We start from the raw sequence: 17107 nt of genomic DNA on the forward strand, positions 1-17107 counted from the left end.
GGAAAGCCTCCGTGCGCGCTCGAATTTCTCTGATTTTACAGTCGTGATCTCCTTGGGAGGTATAAGTAGAGGGAAGCAATATATTCGATACCTCATCCAGAAACGCACCCTCTCGAAACCTGGACAGCAAGCTACACCGCGATACAGAGCGCCTCTCTTGCAGAGTCTGCCACTTGAGTTTGCTAAACATCTCCGTAACGCTATCACGCTTACCAAATAACCCTGTGACGAAACGCGCCGCTCTTCTTTGGATCTTCTTCGTCAACCCGATCTGGTACGGATCCCACACTGATGAACAATACTCAAGAAAAGGTCGAACGAGTGTTTTGTAAGCCACCTCCTTTCTTGATGGACTATATTTTCTAAGGACTCTCACAGTGAATCTCAACCTGGCACCCGCCTTACCAGCAATTAATTTTATATGATCATCCCACTTCAAATCGTTCCGCACGCATACTCCCAGATATTTTACAGAAGTAACTGCTACCAGTGTTTGTTCCGCTATCATATAATCATACAATAATGGATCCTTCATTCTATGTATTCGCAATACATTAAATTTGTCTATGTTAAGAATCAGTTGCCACTCCCTGCACCAAGTGAATATCCGCTGCAGATCTTCCTGAATTTCGCTGCAATTTTCTAATGCTGCAACGTCGATCAATAGATCCAGTTAATGTTGATCAAATCTCTTTTATACCACGCAGTAGGGAGCACTCGAGCATTCTTCTCATCACGTGCGGTGTCAGCAAACATTAGCTTAGCTAAGAAATAGAGAAAAGGAACTTCTAAGACTGCTGCTTATGTAGTACCTAACAAGGTTACAGCTGAAACACAGGTAACAGTTTCAGTATAGAAAAGGACCAAACATAAACACCTGGAAGGGAAACACATCAGATTGCTCGTCATTTTCACTAAATTAACATTTATTTAAGAAAAACATACTGATCAGTTAAATTCCACATTAATAAAAACATGAAAACCGACAGAATTATAGTGACATATACAGTGACAAACTACTGAAAATTACCAGTATAAGCAAAAGGAGACGGTATTCAATAAACACAAAGCATCTGAGTTTATGAACAATAAGAATGAAATGTGAATCGTTCAGTAATTTACAGAAGTTCATGAGTTAATTCCGCTATACTCCACAGCCTACAACCCTGGCGGCAGTCGCTCAATCCAGATGTAGTTCCAAGAAACAAGACAACTACTCAGCTTTTGCTAGGTATGACAGACGACGCGGCAAAGGCTCCCGCGGCAATAACTTAGACCCTCGGGCGTCCGGCAGGATGCCGCCGAGATAGTGGCCCAGAAGTCACAGCAGCAAACACCGAGGTATATTAGCGTGTTTTGCAATCAACTGTCAGCATAAATCACGCACGAGGCAGCACCCTCAAACAATAACAGAATATACACTCACAAATGATGAGACTCGCTTTTGCAAGAGAAATACAACTTGTAATCTTAGATAAAACAAACAGTTCAGGACAAACTTAAATAAACTAATAGTTGTAGGCTATGGAGTATAGCTCTTAAACTCATGAACTCTTATAAATTACTGAACGATTCAAATTTCATTCTTACTGTTCATAAACTCGGATGGTATGTGTTTAATGAATATTGTCTCCTTTTGATTATATTGCTATATATGCTTTCACAAAGCTTTTAATCAGATCAGGGGAAACTCGTTAAGATTGACACACATAATTAGAGTGGACTTTGTCGTACACAACAAATATATCCACCTCTGTCTAGGTAAGATGATAAGCGGGTACATGTAACCGACAAGATGCAGGTACGAACAGAGCAGTTGCAGTAAAACCCCCTGTGAGGCATGAATAATCTGAGGGGAAAAGGCACCTACTCCGAAGAATAATGCAAAACCGAGAGAAGTAGATGAAGCCGGCCCGAGTGGCCGAGCAGTTCTAGGCGCTACAGTCTGGAGCCGCGTGACAGCTACGGTCGCAGTTTCAAATCCTGCCTCGGACGTGGATGTGTGTGTTGTCCTTAGGTTAGTTAGGTTTACGTAGTTCTAGGTTCTAGGGGACTGATGACCTCAGCTGTTAAGTCCCTTAGTGGTTCAAATGGCTCTTAGCACTATGGGACTTAACATCTTAGGTCATCAGTCCCCTAGAACGTGGAACCACTTAAACCTAACTAATCTAAGGACATCGCACACATCCATGCCCGAGGCGAGATTCGAACCTGCGACCGTAGCAGTCCCGCGGTTCGGGACTGCAGCGCCAGAACCGCACGGCCACCGCGGACAGCTAAGTCCCATAGTGCTCAGAGCCATTTGAACCATTTTGAAGTAGATAAAGTTGTAACCCAATCGCCACTGCTCAGTATTTTAGCAATGACGATTAGAAAAAAAATCCGTTAACTTTACTAGGTAAACTAGATTTTTTAATTAACAGTAGTCAGTGGAAAATTTGGAAAAACCGTTTTCAAAGTATATCAACGGTCGCCAGTTCCCCACCGGAACAAGAATGATTAAATTGCGACTGAAAGTTATACTCGTAAGGAATCTTATGTAAGAACAGTTACTGGCGTCATGACGTAGGAACAGTACCTAACGCACACTTTCAAGTACTTCACACAATACATGTCACAGTATTCAGATAGTAATCAAATAGCAAACACATACAACATATCATATTAATTTTCTAAGATCATTTAAAGTAAGATTGTTTACTGGCTGTGGACAGAAACTTTTTGTTACGTTACTCACCGTAATACTGACTGTCGTAATCCTAGCAAGCAGAAAGATTGTTTGAATTTAGCAGTTACTTTGGTATTTCTTTGTGTATGCCACAAGCTACAAATTAGAGCTGTGCTTTGACAATTAAAGTTAGTGTCCAAGTTACGTAAAGTTTTACTACCAATGTTTTATTATGAAAGTTACTCTATTTTTAGGAAATCAACTAATACTGGCCTTTGCATCATTCTATTTCTGACATTATTCATACTACAACCAAAGATTTCATATCCCCAAAGTTGGCAAAATTATGTTTTCATAACCTACTAAATTAATGTTCACTTCATTTTCAGTTCATTTTCTGATTATCTCGGTTCATACAAATGGATCGGATGGATACTACTTGGATAATAGGAAAATTATTTACGTGACAATATATACGAAAACAATGACACTCGTGCAATAACATTCCAAGCACGACGATCAGTCTATTATACTTCTAGTTATAAAAAGTCGAGATCTTACTTCACTTCATGATGTGGTTTGTCGAGTGGCTTCATTTAGCTGGAAATAGGGCACAGGTTGATGTTGTTGCCATACCATAGCCAATAACAAGGGCCCACAGTACTCTTGATATTATGTGAATTCTTGCTGTATTTATACTTTGCACAATAAATGCCAATGCTTGCTACTACTTCTTTGGCGCACTTGTATGCCCAGCGATAATGCATTTACAATTTATTACACTCTTTGACAGTAGCTTTCACCTGAGTAGGCCTGCATGTCTACTTACAAAATGTTAACATTCCATGCGCATTCCCTTTCTTAAATAACAAATAGCATTTGTAACTTGACTACATATTTACAAGAATAATATTCAGCACAACTAATAAAGCAAACTTTGCAAAACACATAGAAGTAGGATGATGATCTACAGAATTGTGATGTTACAGGCTCAGTGCTGTACGTTCTTGGGAAAGTATGGCCATAGTTCGGAGTAGTAAAGCTACTGCTTCCACGGTCATGCTGTGCACAATCGTTACGACAAACCTACAGTGTCGAGCCCTTCCGTACTCAACTGCAATTGGTTGTCAGTCTCTTTGGAATTATACTAAAGTTTTAATGAACTAACGGCATATCGCTGAAAATGCCAATGCCCTTGCCATGGTGGATGCACTGGTTCTCGCCCGAATGCTGAAACTCGGCCATGTCCGGCCTGGCTATTAATTAAATTTCTAACCAACTGGGAACACCGGATACCATTGGTTCAATAAAGTCGCCGAAGTGAAGTCGCCCTGAGACACTTGAACACTATTATTATCATTGCTATTTTTGTGAATACTATAGCTGGAAGCTTTTGTCACACTTTAACAGCGTAGTCAATACATCTGCGTTCTGCTTGTAGTACCGCTATTTGTTTAACTTGTTTACTAGCTTCCCGCATGTTTGCTTATTTGACTCGCCTGGTAGTCTGCCTGGAGCCTCATAGATCGGATGTCTTTAAGATGTGGCGCTTTGTATCATTGTAATTGTGAATGTACGGTGAATATATGCACCGTAATAGTTAACTGTTCATTTATGTATTGCTCAGAGTTTTACATCATACAAATTTACATTAGTTAGTTTCTAAAGCAAATCTTCTCTCTTTTCCAGGTACGAAATAGAGGGTTTTCTGCCTGCTCTGACCACTATGATGTAAGTTGAAAGCTTTTGTACATATTGGCTAGCTACGACACTGAGGTGTTAACTCGACTGTCCTCAATTATTTTTAAAGAACTAATTAGAGCTCATGTTGCTAAAAGATTCGCTTTTACGAATGGAAAGCCAGTGGCGAGAATAACTTACTGCAAGGTTTAAAAGTAATGAAGTAAGCTATACATACGCACTTACAAAAGCTCCAGGAAACGTACAAGACATTATGAATTTTAAGAAGACAGTTCAGAAGAGTGTTACACACCGAGCTGACAAAAGTCATGTGATCCCTCCTAATAACGTATTGGACCTCGTTTTTCTCGAAGTAGCGCAGCAACTCAACAAATCGTTGTAAGTCGTCCTGCAAAGATACTAAACCATATTCCGTATACAACCATCTGTAATTACGAAAGTGTTTTGTGCACGAACTGGCCACTTAATTATGTCCCATTAAAAAGTTCGACGGGATTCATGTCGGGCTGTCTCGGCAGCCAGATCATTCGCTCGATTCGTCCTGAATGCTCTTCAAACAAATCACGAACAATTGTAGCTCCATGACATATCGCACTGTCATCCAGTTTTGTTTGGGATCATGAAGTCCATGAATGACTGCAAATGGTCTCCAAGTAGCCACTCAATTACCGGTTCAGTTGGACCAGAGGACCCGATCCATTCCATGTAAACACAGCACGCACCATTATGGCCCCATCACCGTCTTGCACGGTGCCTTGTTGACAACTTGGGTGCACGACTTTGTGGGATCTTCGCCACACTCGAACCCTACCACCAGTTCTTACCAACGGAAATATGGACTCATCTGACTATGCCACGGTTTTCCAATCGTTCATGGTCACGAGGCCATGAGAGGTGTTGCAGGCGATGTCGTGCTGATAGAAAAGGCACTTGTGTCTGTCGTCTGCTTCCATAGATTTACCGTCCTAAGGGACATGTTCGTGGTACGCCTCACACTGATTTCTGTGGTTATTTCATGCACTGTTGATTGTCTGCCAGCACTGACGCTCTGCGCAAATGCCGTTGCGCTCGGTCGTTAAGTGAAGGCTGTCGGCCACTGCATCGTCCGTGGTGAGGGATAATGCTTGAAATCTGATATTCTCGGCACACTCTTGGCACTGTAGGTCTTCGGATAGTGAATTTCCTAACGATTTCCGAAATAAGCTGTCCCATGCGTCTAGCTGCTGTTACCATTCCGCGTTCAGTGTCTGCTAATTTCCACGGTGCCGCGATAATCACATCGGTACCATATTCACATGAAGCATCTAAGAACAAATGACAGCTCCGCCAATCCATGGCCCCTTTTATACCTTGTGTACGCGATACTACCGCCGTCTGTATGTGTGTGCATCGCTGTCCAATCAGTTCAGTCTCATCAGTGTATAAAACCATACCATGTAGTGTGTACTGTAGTGTAGGGTTTGGGTGGAGTGAGGTTGAGACTAGGGGTTCTTCAGTTTTAGGCTCAATTTATGTATTTATTTAATAAACACAAAATCTTCTTGGCAACATAACTGTAACAATTAACCAGAGCTCAAATTACAGCCTACAGTCGGGAGCCGAGCGACCGCAACGGTCGCAGGTTCGAATCCTGCCTCGGGCATGGATGTGTGTGATGTCCTTAGGTTAGTTAGGTTTAATTAGTTCTAAGTTCTAGGCGACTGATGACCTCAGAAGTTAAGTCGCATAGTGGTCAGAGCCATTTGAACCATTTGAATCAAATTACAGCCCATTGTAGGTCTTGAGAGCTTGATTCGAACAAGAGAACAAGAAATAAAGTTCCTTCAGCTCAGTGAAACAAAATTCGATGAAAAGAATTGACATCAACTTTGCCCCAGCACGCAGAATCGGGCAGCAACAGCAATAAGAATTACAATATATTTTTCTTCGCCACAGCCAGGAAAATGCAATATATATAACTTTTGCTAGAAAACAGAGCCCACTAGGACTACTAACACTAAGACTCCATCAAGATAATTCACATAGCACGCCGCTAAAAATTGGTCTGTGTCTGCACTATCACTAACTAGTCATTACGACAAGCTCTTACTAACCGTGTACAGGACTACTTATGAATATGCAGAGTGTTTCAAAAAGAATATACGTATTGCAAAGTATTATTTTGTCCATATTATCGATCGCTGCGCCTCGGCTCGGCTATTGGAGAAACGAATACATAGTCTGGTTTATATTAATAGCCGCTAGATGTCAGTTATCTCCTGCCATATGTTTGACATGGCTACTCCACAGCAGAAATCATTTTATGTTCTCGTGTTTGAGAAGTGCAATTCCATGATTACAGTGGAAAGACGTTTCAGATTTGGGTACCAAATTGATCCCCCGAATGGTTGGAACATTCGTAGATGATACCGACAGTCTCTAGATACAGGATGTGTATGTAAAGGAAAGAGTCTTGGCCATCCTCATGTTCCTGAAGAAAATGTTGCTCGAATTCAAACTGCTTTCCAACGTCGTCCTTCAAAATCAACTCGTCGTGCCAGTCGGGATTTACAACTGCCTACAACAACAGTTTGGCGTGTTTAGAGGTGTCGGTTGGTTATGAAGCCGTACAGCTTACAGCTGCTACAAGCTCTGCGTCCTGATGACAAACGCAAATGTGTGGCACTTTGTAACGAGAGTCTTGATGCTATTGACAGTGATAGTACTTCCGCACAACGCATCGTGTTTAGTGATGAAGGGACTTTCCATGTTAGTAGTAAGGTAAACAAAAAAATATTCGAATTTGGGTCCTACAGAACCCACATGCAGCCATTGAACATGTTCGAGATTCACCCAATGTCAGTGTGTTTTGTGCGATATTCCGATCATCTGTTTACTGCCCATTCTTCCTTGAGTGAAACACGGTTAAAAATTCAAATGGCTCCAAGCACTATGGGTTTAACATCTGAGGTCGTCCCCTAGAGTTAGAACTACTTAAACCTAACTAACCTAAAGACATCGCACACATCCATGCCCGAGGCAGGATTCGAACCTGCGACCGTAGCAACAGAGCGGTTCCGGACTGAAGCGCCTAGAACCGCTCGCCCACAGCGGCCGGCGAAACACGGTTAACGGTCAGCAGTATCTCGCTATGTTACAAAACTGGTTGTTTCCGAGACTGCACGAAACAACTTCATTTTTCAACAAGACGGGTCACCCCCTCACTGAAGTCGCCAATAGCGTGAATATCTGGATGAAACTCTACTGAAACGCTGGACTGGTCGTCAAGGAGCTGGCGACTCAGCGTGTCTCAGCTGAGTTCCGGGAAGTGACACCATCTGACTTCTTCCTGTAGGGTTTCGTTACAGACAACCTTTGTGTACCACCACTCCAACAGAACCTGGAAAAGTTGAAGAAACGGTTCCGTACTGCCATCACATCAGTGTCGAAGGTCATGCTTGCCCGAGTATGGGCAGTGTCGCTGATGGAGGACATATTGAACATCCGTAATCTGTACTTGAGAGGTTCGTAAATATTTGTGTAAAATTTCATATCTGTATGTCTTAAAGTTGAATAAATATATCCATTCGAAATAAGTATATTCCTTTTGAAGCAACCTGTATCTCAATACAGACTTATGCAGAACAAAACATATAAATTAATCGCTCCCACGTAGCCAAATAACAAGGGAACTTAGTGTACACAAGTGGCATATACCAAATCATCCACGTTCATAGCGTAATGAAAACCAGAGCACATTCATTACAATAAAACATACAAATCAAGTCATGCTCACAACGTGTAATTAACGAAATCAGAGTAGCTCGTACCTTTAGAGAACATATTCACAGACGCAGCATGCCATCAAACAACAGCCATAACATATCGTACTACGAATATGGATTTTCTGCGCTTAATATTACTTGTTAACCAATGAGCTCAATGTACCACTTGTACTCTGCACTATACACCATACTGGATCACATGAGCACACATATGCAGCCGTCAGCTACTAATGCACGTAGGCAGTGCTGTTCTTGAAATGTAGAAGTCCATTTCTTCACCTTCATTGGACTCGCCGTCCTCTGCCGCGGGAAAAACGCACCAGGCGCACCACCGTGTTGTTTCTGTCCACACAGCAGCCAAGTCAGTGACGACCGTTAGTCCCGTAGACAGCTCCTTGGCGTACCAGCTGGGAGAACCTGTGACTACGCACCAACTGACTTCCACTCCATCAGTCACTGCAAGACCTCAGACCCTTCCGTCGTCGCGGCAATGGTGTGCACGTGTGACCCAACCTGTCATATTGCCAGAGCTACACGCAGCCAAAACAGGATTCTCTGGTCGTTGAGTATGGCAAAGGTGATGTTCGACGCGACGCAATTCAAAGAAAACACTCATTATAAACTTCAAAAACCTTCTCGTACGCGTTAGTATCACAGATTACTTCAGTTAAGATAAATTACAGAAACGTTCTCAAGAACCGTAAATGAAAGACTTGATCTCACTCATCTGAGTATGATATTAAAAACAGTATCCAATGTTCGTGACACTAAAACTATAATCGATATCTAGACTCCTATAATTCGCTGGAGCAAAGGAACCAAATAAGCTGTAAGTACACAAAAAATAACGGGGTTGCTTCCTAGACTCCCACAATGCGTGTCTAATGAATCTTAACAACTATAGCTAAAAATTATATTCAGGCGGCATAACAAGCATCTATACAGTGGACTGGACTCAAGAGAAACGTCGAGTCCAATGGACATACACGGTTCCGTCAGATCAAGCAGTGAGGAATGAATTAACGACTAATTTTTTATTTACATGTCAAGTTCCGTAGGACAAAATTGAGGAGCAAATTTCCAAGGTCATGGAACGCTTCAGTACATTAAATTACAACATAAAAGTAATAAAAGATAAAAATAAATGTTTATGAGCCCGAAGAAAGTCAGTTCATAAGTTTAAGTAAACGCAATCAACAATACAATAAGAATCGGCTTAATTTTTAAAGGAACTCCTCGACACATTAGAATGAGTGACCCATGAGGAAACTCTTCAGTCTCGATTTGAAAGCAAGAGGATTACTACAAAGATTTTAGAATTCGATTAGTAGCTTATTGAAAATCGATGCAGCAGTGTACTGCACACCTTTTTGCACAAGAGTTAAGGAAGTCCGATCCAAATGCAGATTTGATTTCTGCCGAGTATTAACCGAGCGGAAGCTGCTTATTCTTGTGAATAAGCTAATATTGTTAAGACGAAATGACAGTAAGGAATGCATATATTGAGAGGCCAATGTCAAAACACTCAGACTCGTGAACAGGGGTCGACAAGAGGTTCGTGAACTTACACCACTTATTGCCTGCACCGCCTGTTGCTGAGCCAAAAATATCCTTTTAGCATGGGAAGAGTTACCCCAAAATATAAAACCATACGACATAAGCGAATGAAAATAAGCAAAGTAGACTAATTTTCGCGTCGAACCATCACTCACTTTTGTACCGTTCGAATAGTAAAAGTGGCAGTATCCAGTCTTTGAACAAGATCCTGAATGTGGGCTTACCACGACAGCTTACTATCTATCTGAACACCTAGAAATTTGAACTGTTCAGTTTCACTAATCATATGCCCGTTCTGTGAAATTAAAACGTCAGGTTTTGTTGAATTGTGTGTGACAAACTGTAAAACCTGAGTGTTACTATGATTTAGCGTTAGTTTATTTTCTACAAGCCATGAACTGAGGTCATGTACTGCACTACTTGAAACCGAGTCAATGTTGCACACAACATCCTTTACTACCAAGGTAGTGTTATAAGAAAACAGAAATATTTTAGAGTTACCCGTAATACTAGAGGGCATATCATTTATATAAATAAGGAACAGGAGTGGCCCCAACACTGATCCCTGGCGCACCCCACACTTTACAGTACCCCACTCAGACCCCACATCATAGTCGTTATCAACATAGTGAATAACGACTTTTGCTGCCTGTTGCTAAAGTCAGAGGTGAACCAATTGTGAGCTACACCCCGTATTCTGTAATGGTCCAAATTCTGGAGCAAAATTTTGTGAACAACACAATCAACTGACTTAGTTAAATCAACAAATATGCCAAGCGTTGTTTAGTCCATCCAGTACCTCACAGAGAAAAGAGAATATAGTATTTTCAGTTGTTAAACGACTTCTGAAGCCGAACTGTACATTTGATAGCAAATCGTGTAATATAATATGATCATTTATCCTTACATATACAGCCTTTTCAATAACTTTTGCAACCACTGATGGCATAGAAATAGGTCTAAAATTATCTACATTATCCATTTCTCCCTTTTTATAAAGCGATGTTACTACTGAGTTCTTTAACCGCTCAGAAAACTGGCCATTCCTAAAGAAAAAATTACAAATATAGCTAAATACTGGGCTAACATGTGCAGCACAGTACATTAATATTCTGTTAGGCACTCCATCATAACCATTAGAGTCCTTAGTCTTCAGCGATTTAATTATTGACTCAATCTACCTCATGTCTGTATCACAGAGGAGTATTTCAGACATCAATCTTGGAAAGGCATTTGCCAAGAAAGTCGGCAAGACTCAGCACAACCAGGAGCACCTCCGAAAATGTCCAACGTAGGCTTGGACGAAACGTCATGGATCGAAGAGTTCCGTGGAACGCGGCCATCCCACATGAAAAAATTCTCAGCAGCTGAAACATCCGGTCGTGAAAGCCTTCATTGTGTGATAGTTATACTATTTCCTGTAGAAATTAAATTTTTATTTAATTCACCAGCAATGCTCAGAAAATGATGGTTAAATACTGTACATATATCTGATTTATCAGTAACAGAAATATTTTTACAGTGAACTGACTTTATATCGTCGACATTGTGCTGCTGACAAGACACTTCCTTCACAACTGACCATATGGTTTTAATTTTATCCTGTGAATTAGCTATTCTATTTGCATACCACATACTCTTTGCATTCCTAATAACATTTTCTGCACCTTACAATATTGTTTTTAATGAGCTACTGTAGCTTGATTGTGGCTACTTCTATCATTTTGATATAATTCTCGCTTTGTTCTACAAGATAAACGGTTGCTGTGGCCGAGCCTTCTAGGCGCTGCAGTCTGGAATCGCGCTGCTGCTACGGTCGCAGATTCGAATAGGTTTAAGTAGTTCTAAGTCTAGGAAAGTGTTGACGACAGATGTTAAGTCTCATAGTGCTTAGAGCTACTTGATCCATCTACAAGATATCCTTACCCCACTAGTCAGCTACCGGGGCTATTACTGCTAGTACCCCGTTTAGAACGTTCTAATAGAAAGCAACTCTCAAAGAGCATGAGAAACGTGTTATCGGCACTATAAACATCCTGCCACTATTTTCGCTTGTCAAGGTTCAAAAGCTCTCTATTGCTGTTAGATTAACTGTCCTACATAGTTTGTAATTAAATATGACATTGGTTTGATTACAAAAGCCTTTTAGTGTTAAAATTGTGCTCATGGAATGAAAGGCCACTCACGCTTTTACTAACAGAATGCCCCTCTAGTAATGAAGAATGAATAAAAAATATTGTCTATGGCTGTGCTACTGTTCCCCGGCACCATAGTTGGAAAAAATACAGTCTGCAACAGATCATATGAATTTAGGAGATCTACTAAGATCCTTTTTCTTCCACCATCATATACCAAATTTATATTGAAGTCACCACACATAACTAATTTCTTGTACTTTCTACAAACTGAAGCAAGAATCCTCTCTAGCTTGAGCAGAAATGCTCCAAAGTCAGAGTTAGGGGACCTATAAACAACAACAATTAGAAGTTTACTTTCACAAAATTGAAATGCCCTTGCACAACATTCAAAAATCTTTTCAGTGCAGTTTCATGGTACGTCTATGGCCTCAAATGGAATACTTTTTTTTTAAATACATAACCACTCCCCCACCCTGCAAGGAACTCCTTCAGAAACAACCAGCTAATCTGTATCCTGGTAAAGGAAGCTTCTGAACTGTCAGATTATTTAAGTGGTGCTCTGATATACCAATAATCTCATATTCAACGTCTATAATCAGATCACTAACTTTACCTGTATACCTCTTATATTTTGATTAAATATGCTAATTCCTTCTTTACTTGGAAACATTAAATCCTCAGAAGGTGAGCCCTTAGTTAGGGGGTCACCCTTTAAGCAGGTATATGTATCAGCTGACGTCAATCTAAAAACGGTGAACCAGCTACTACAGTAAAGTTTTCATAAGTGACCCCACCACCACCCACTGCACCGTCACCCATAAGCTTAGCCAGCCTCCCCTTCCCGTACCTACTGAGGTGCAGGACATGCCTAGTGGAACCCGATCTGCTGATAGACCATCACTGAGATGTGACCCATGCCCTCTGCCATCAGCGTCCTCTCCATCCCCATGTTAACGCTCCTAACAGCCGCATTAAGGTGAGGCCGGTCATGAGGCTGAAACAACTGTACGATATGAACATTTCCAGTTTGAATTGCTATCTTTACCAGGTCACCACCTACATCATCTTCCCCGTCCCTATCAAGACTGTCCCGTGCTCCACCCACTATCACTACATGATCCTCCTCCGTAAAATTCCTACATAACTCCCTCATGCTGTCAGTCACGACAGCCAACCCTGCACTAGACTTCACAATGCTGGTGACCTGGCAGTCACTCCCCATCACTTTCTGCAACTGCTGGCCCACGCCTCTGCAGTGAGAGCTATCTAGCAGCGGAACCTTCTCCTTTCTGTTAGACTTTGAAACTAACCTCGGCCTCCTAACTGCTGAGGACTGCTGCATGTTCCCTACATCTACAGCTACAAGAGGCTCTTCTCCACTCAACTCTGACAGTTGGTCAGATCTATTGCATATACGAAAAGTAAAGCTGTCTGCATACCTCCTCAACCTATTTAGTTCCTCCTTTTTGCGTTATAACTGCACGTGAAGGGCACAGAGCTTGCGCTTCTGCTCCTCTGTCAACTTATTTCTACTACGGATTCTGCATTCCCAGGTGAGGATCTCACTAAAATGACCACTGGCTTCTCCACTGCATTCCCCCTAATGAAAATACTTTGAACAAATCCCACACCGTAACCAACTACTCGCAAAGCTACGACAGAGCCCATACTTGTCACTCATGGTAAAATTTACAGTTACTGAGAAACCTGTATGTCTATGTCACCAAAGTTCAGATACACCAGTAGAACTATTTATAGAACTAACAATAATGGTCTCGAAATTCTCTGCCTACTAAGAAAGCAACTACAAGTATTAATACTACTTCACAACATCCAATACCAATACCAACAAAACTTCACAAGGTTATAAGCTAAAATAAAAAATTCAAACGGCCACTGGAACACTAAACGAAGTTAAAACACTGAATGAAAATTTTACTGAAGTATTTCACTAGAAACAATAAGAAATGTCAGTTGAAAACTAAAGCACGAAATTCACTAAATGACTTCAAAGCACAGAAAACTAAAAAACACAGCGAGCGAACGTTTCCAAAAGTTTATTAAATCTTTATTTCGCCACAAACGGCACTAAAGACCACTGAAAACTATTAATTTAATAAGTGTATAACAGTGCAGAAATAAGTTTGTCAGTACTTAGCATTATAACCGCTACAGCTGCAGTGCATGACGCAAAATGTAAACACACTACTGAGGCGTGAGGCTTAGACGAACGACGTGAACACACTCACGAATAATAGACCATTCGAGTCAATAACACAGGAAGAAGCACTGAGATTAATGAAAATTCACTAATAAATCACTATTACAGCGAATATTAACACAAATAAACTTTAAAATAAGTAACTCAAGACTAAAATTTTGTAAACTTTTAACGAGCAACACTGCCGTTAACAAAAGCCAGTTATGTTCTAATCCTGTATTTTTAATTGTTTATTGTACAAGTTTGCTGTCTACTTGAAGCCCTATTGCCAACTTACCATCAATGCTAGCGAATCGTCTTTACGCGTAAGAAGCCAGTAATAGCGTGTTGTTGGAAACAGAGAATACCACATAGTTTAAAAATTGTTGCAAAACGCCAAAAATCCGTGAAGACGGTCAGCATTTCGTTCAAAGTCTGGTAACTGACATCATAACGAAATATAATTTTATGTGCATAAACAGACGATACGAACAGGTATTTTTTGATTACACATTTGCCTAGATGTGTTACCTGCCAACCGCCAACTGCACTAAAGTAACACCGAGCGTGGTGGCGCAGTGGTTAATACACTGGACTCGTATTCGGGAGGACGACTGTTCAATCCCGCGACCGGCTACCCTGATTTAGGTTTTCCGTGATTTCCCTAAATAGCTTCAGGCAAATGCCGGGATCGTTCCTTTAACACGGCACGGCCGAATTCCTTTCCCATCCTTTCCTAATCCTATGAGACCGATGACCTCGCTGTTTGGTCTCTTCCCCCAAATCAACAAACAACCAACCAACCAACCAACTAAGTAATTCCAAAGACAAAAAATGGTAATGTACCAACATACCGAGCGAGGTGGCGCAGTGGTTAGACACTGGACTCGCATTCGAGAGGACGACGGTTCAACCACCCGTGTCCGGCCATCCTGATTTAGGTTTTCCGTGATTTCCCTAACTCACTCCAGGCTAATGCCGGGATGGTTCCTCTGAAAGGGCACGGCCGACTTCCTTCCCCATCCTTCCCTAATCCGATGAGACCGATGACCACGCTGTCTGGTCTCCTTCCCCAAAACAACTAACCAACCAACCAAGATCATATTTACTTACTTATATACATACATGTACATATATTAATATACATTCATACAACTAAAGTAAATATTATTTCCAAATAATTACTCACTTTAATTATAATGATATAATTAACATTAATTAGTACAAATATGTGTTATCTGATATGGTAATTTAGTTCTATATCATTACATATAATAATATTAATTTAAATAATTTGTATTACTTAGTTTGTACTATGAATCACATATCATGCACTTTCTGAGATATTTAACTGCTGCTGGCAGTCAGCATCAGAAATATTTAATGGTTCAACCGTTGCTGTATTTTATGGTGAGAAATCGTTAAAATTTTATTATGCCAGTGTATGAACATAAACAAATAATGTAAATATATTATGATGTATTGTTACTACTAAAGTTCTCCATAATTTTGTTCTCTATAATTATATTCAAATATATATTATTACATTTTTAGTTTTTTAGATTTCTGTTTCTCAAATATTATCTTATTTTATGTTTTGGTTTATACTTTTTCAAAATTATCATGTACTTGTATACCATTTCTACCTGAAACATGAAAAAATTACATAAATATGAAATATCTCCTCTTCTGTAAAGTAAGTGATTTCTGTTTGCATACATAGTTGGATAAGACATTATATTAGCAAATCTAGATCTAGATGATAAATCTGTTTGATAACTCGTACCTAATTATTCATTATCTTCTAAAACAGATTGTACATAGCTGAACTAAGTAATCTCTATTGACATGTTTTGTCTTTGCACTGGGTCGTAATATACATCTGTTCTGATACTCTCTGGCCTGTTTACGATATATAGGAAGATCAGTTGTAACTGTTGTGTCACATCTAATACACTGCTGTTGTGCCTTCTCTTCTTTAGGGATTGCCTGCCAGATATCCCCTTTTAATGATTCCATCAGATGATCTACAATAAGGTGTAGACATCTTATGATCACTTTGGCGAACCTCGTTTTTAGGTGTTCTTTTACGCTGAGCACTACCGATGACATACAGTTTTGTGTTAAGAACTTTACCATGTCGAAGACTGACGTGACATGTGACTAAACTGTGACTTTTCTAAATATCATTTTATACCAATCCACATTTCTATTGAACGGAATCCACGCATTTTTGTTTTATGCTCTTGTTCGCTGTGTACAGACACAATGAAGAGGCTGACATTTGGAACAACTTGTGATAATAAGATGAATATAGACGGATGCACGTCAAGCACATTGTAAAATGCGTATCAACTGTTAGTAATCGCCTATAAAAATGTTTATTGCTTCAACTATTATGCTGTGTGTTTATCTTACACCCTAACGGAGATAATAATTTCACTCGTAATTTTTGTAGCGATGAGATATTCTTAGATTGTGGCAGAAGGTGCAGCCTATAAGCGGTTTTTCGCGACCGCGGGTAGTCGTCAGACGGGGGCCTAGGAGGTCTCTTCTGCAGAAGCAGCCCCGGTCCGCGCCTGCGCAGAGCCGCCCGGGCCAACGGCTGCCCACAGGATTTATCGCCGCCCCCGCGGGACGCATCCGCTGCTGGCCAGCACACAGCGAGCGGCGCTGGGGCCCACTCAGCACAAACTGGTCCCCCCCCCCCCCCCTCAACACTCCAGCAGTCGCCTCCACTTCGTTCGCAGTTTTTTAATTTGAATTTATACATCTGCAAAGTCGCGCATCACTTACTGCCGTGCCGGCCTCCGGGACTACGCAAGAAGCCTGCCTTCCAGGGGCGGGAGCGAAACGAAGCAGCGGATTTGTGGTGAGTGGAAGATTCTTGGCCGGCGTCTCCGAGTACTGGCGTGCGCCCAGACGAGGCACGGACATTCTTTTGTTTTTGGTTGCATGGTACTCAGAATGTATTTCCTCCCGAGAGCACTCGGGATAAATATTTATTACTGCAAGAGAGCACTAAATTATTTATTTGGATAGCTTCTGTATGTGTTACTATGTGTGTGAGGTGTGTGTG

This window comes from Schistocerca cancellata, chromosome 6 (genome assembly GCF_023864275.1).
Source record: "Schistocerca cancellata isolate TAMUIC-IGC-003103 chromosome 6, iqSchCanc2.1, whole genome shotgun sequence".
NCBI classification, from domain to species: Eukaryota; Metazoa; Arthropoda; class Insecta; order Orthoptera; family Acrididae; genus Schistocerca; species Schistocerca cancellata.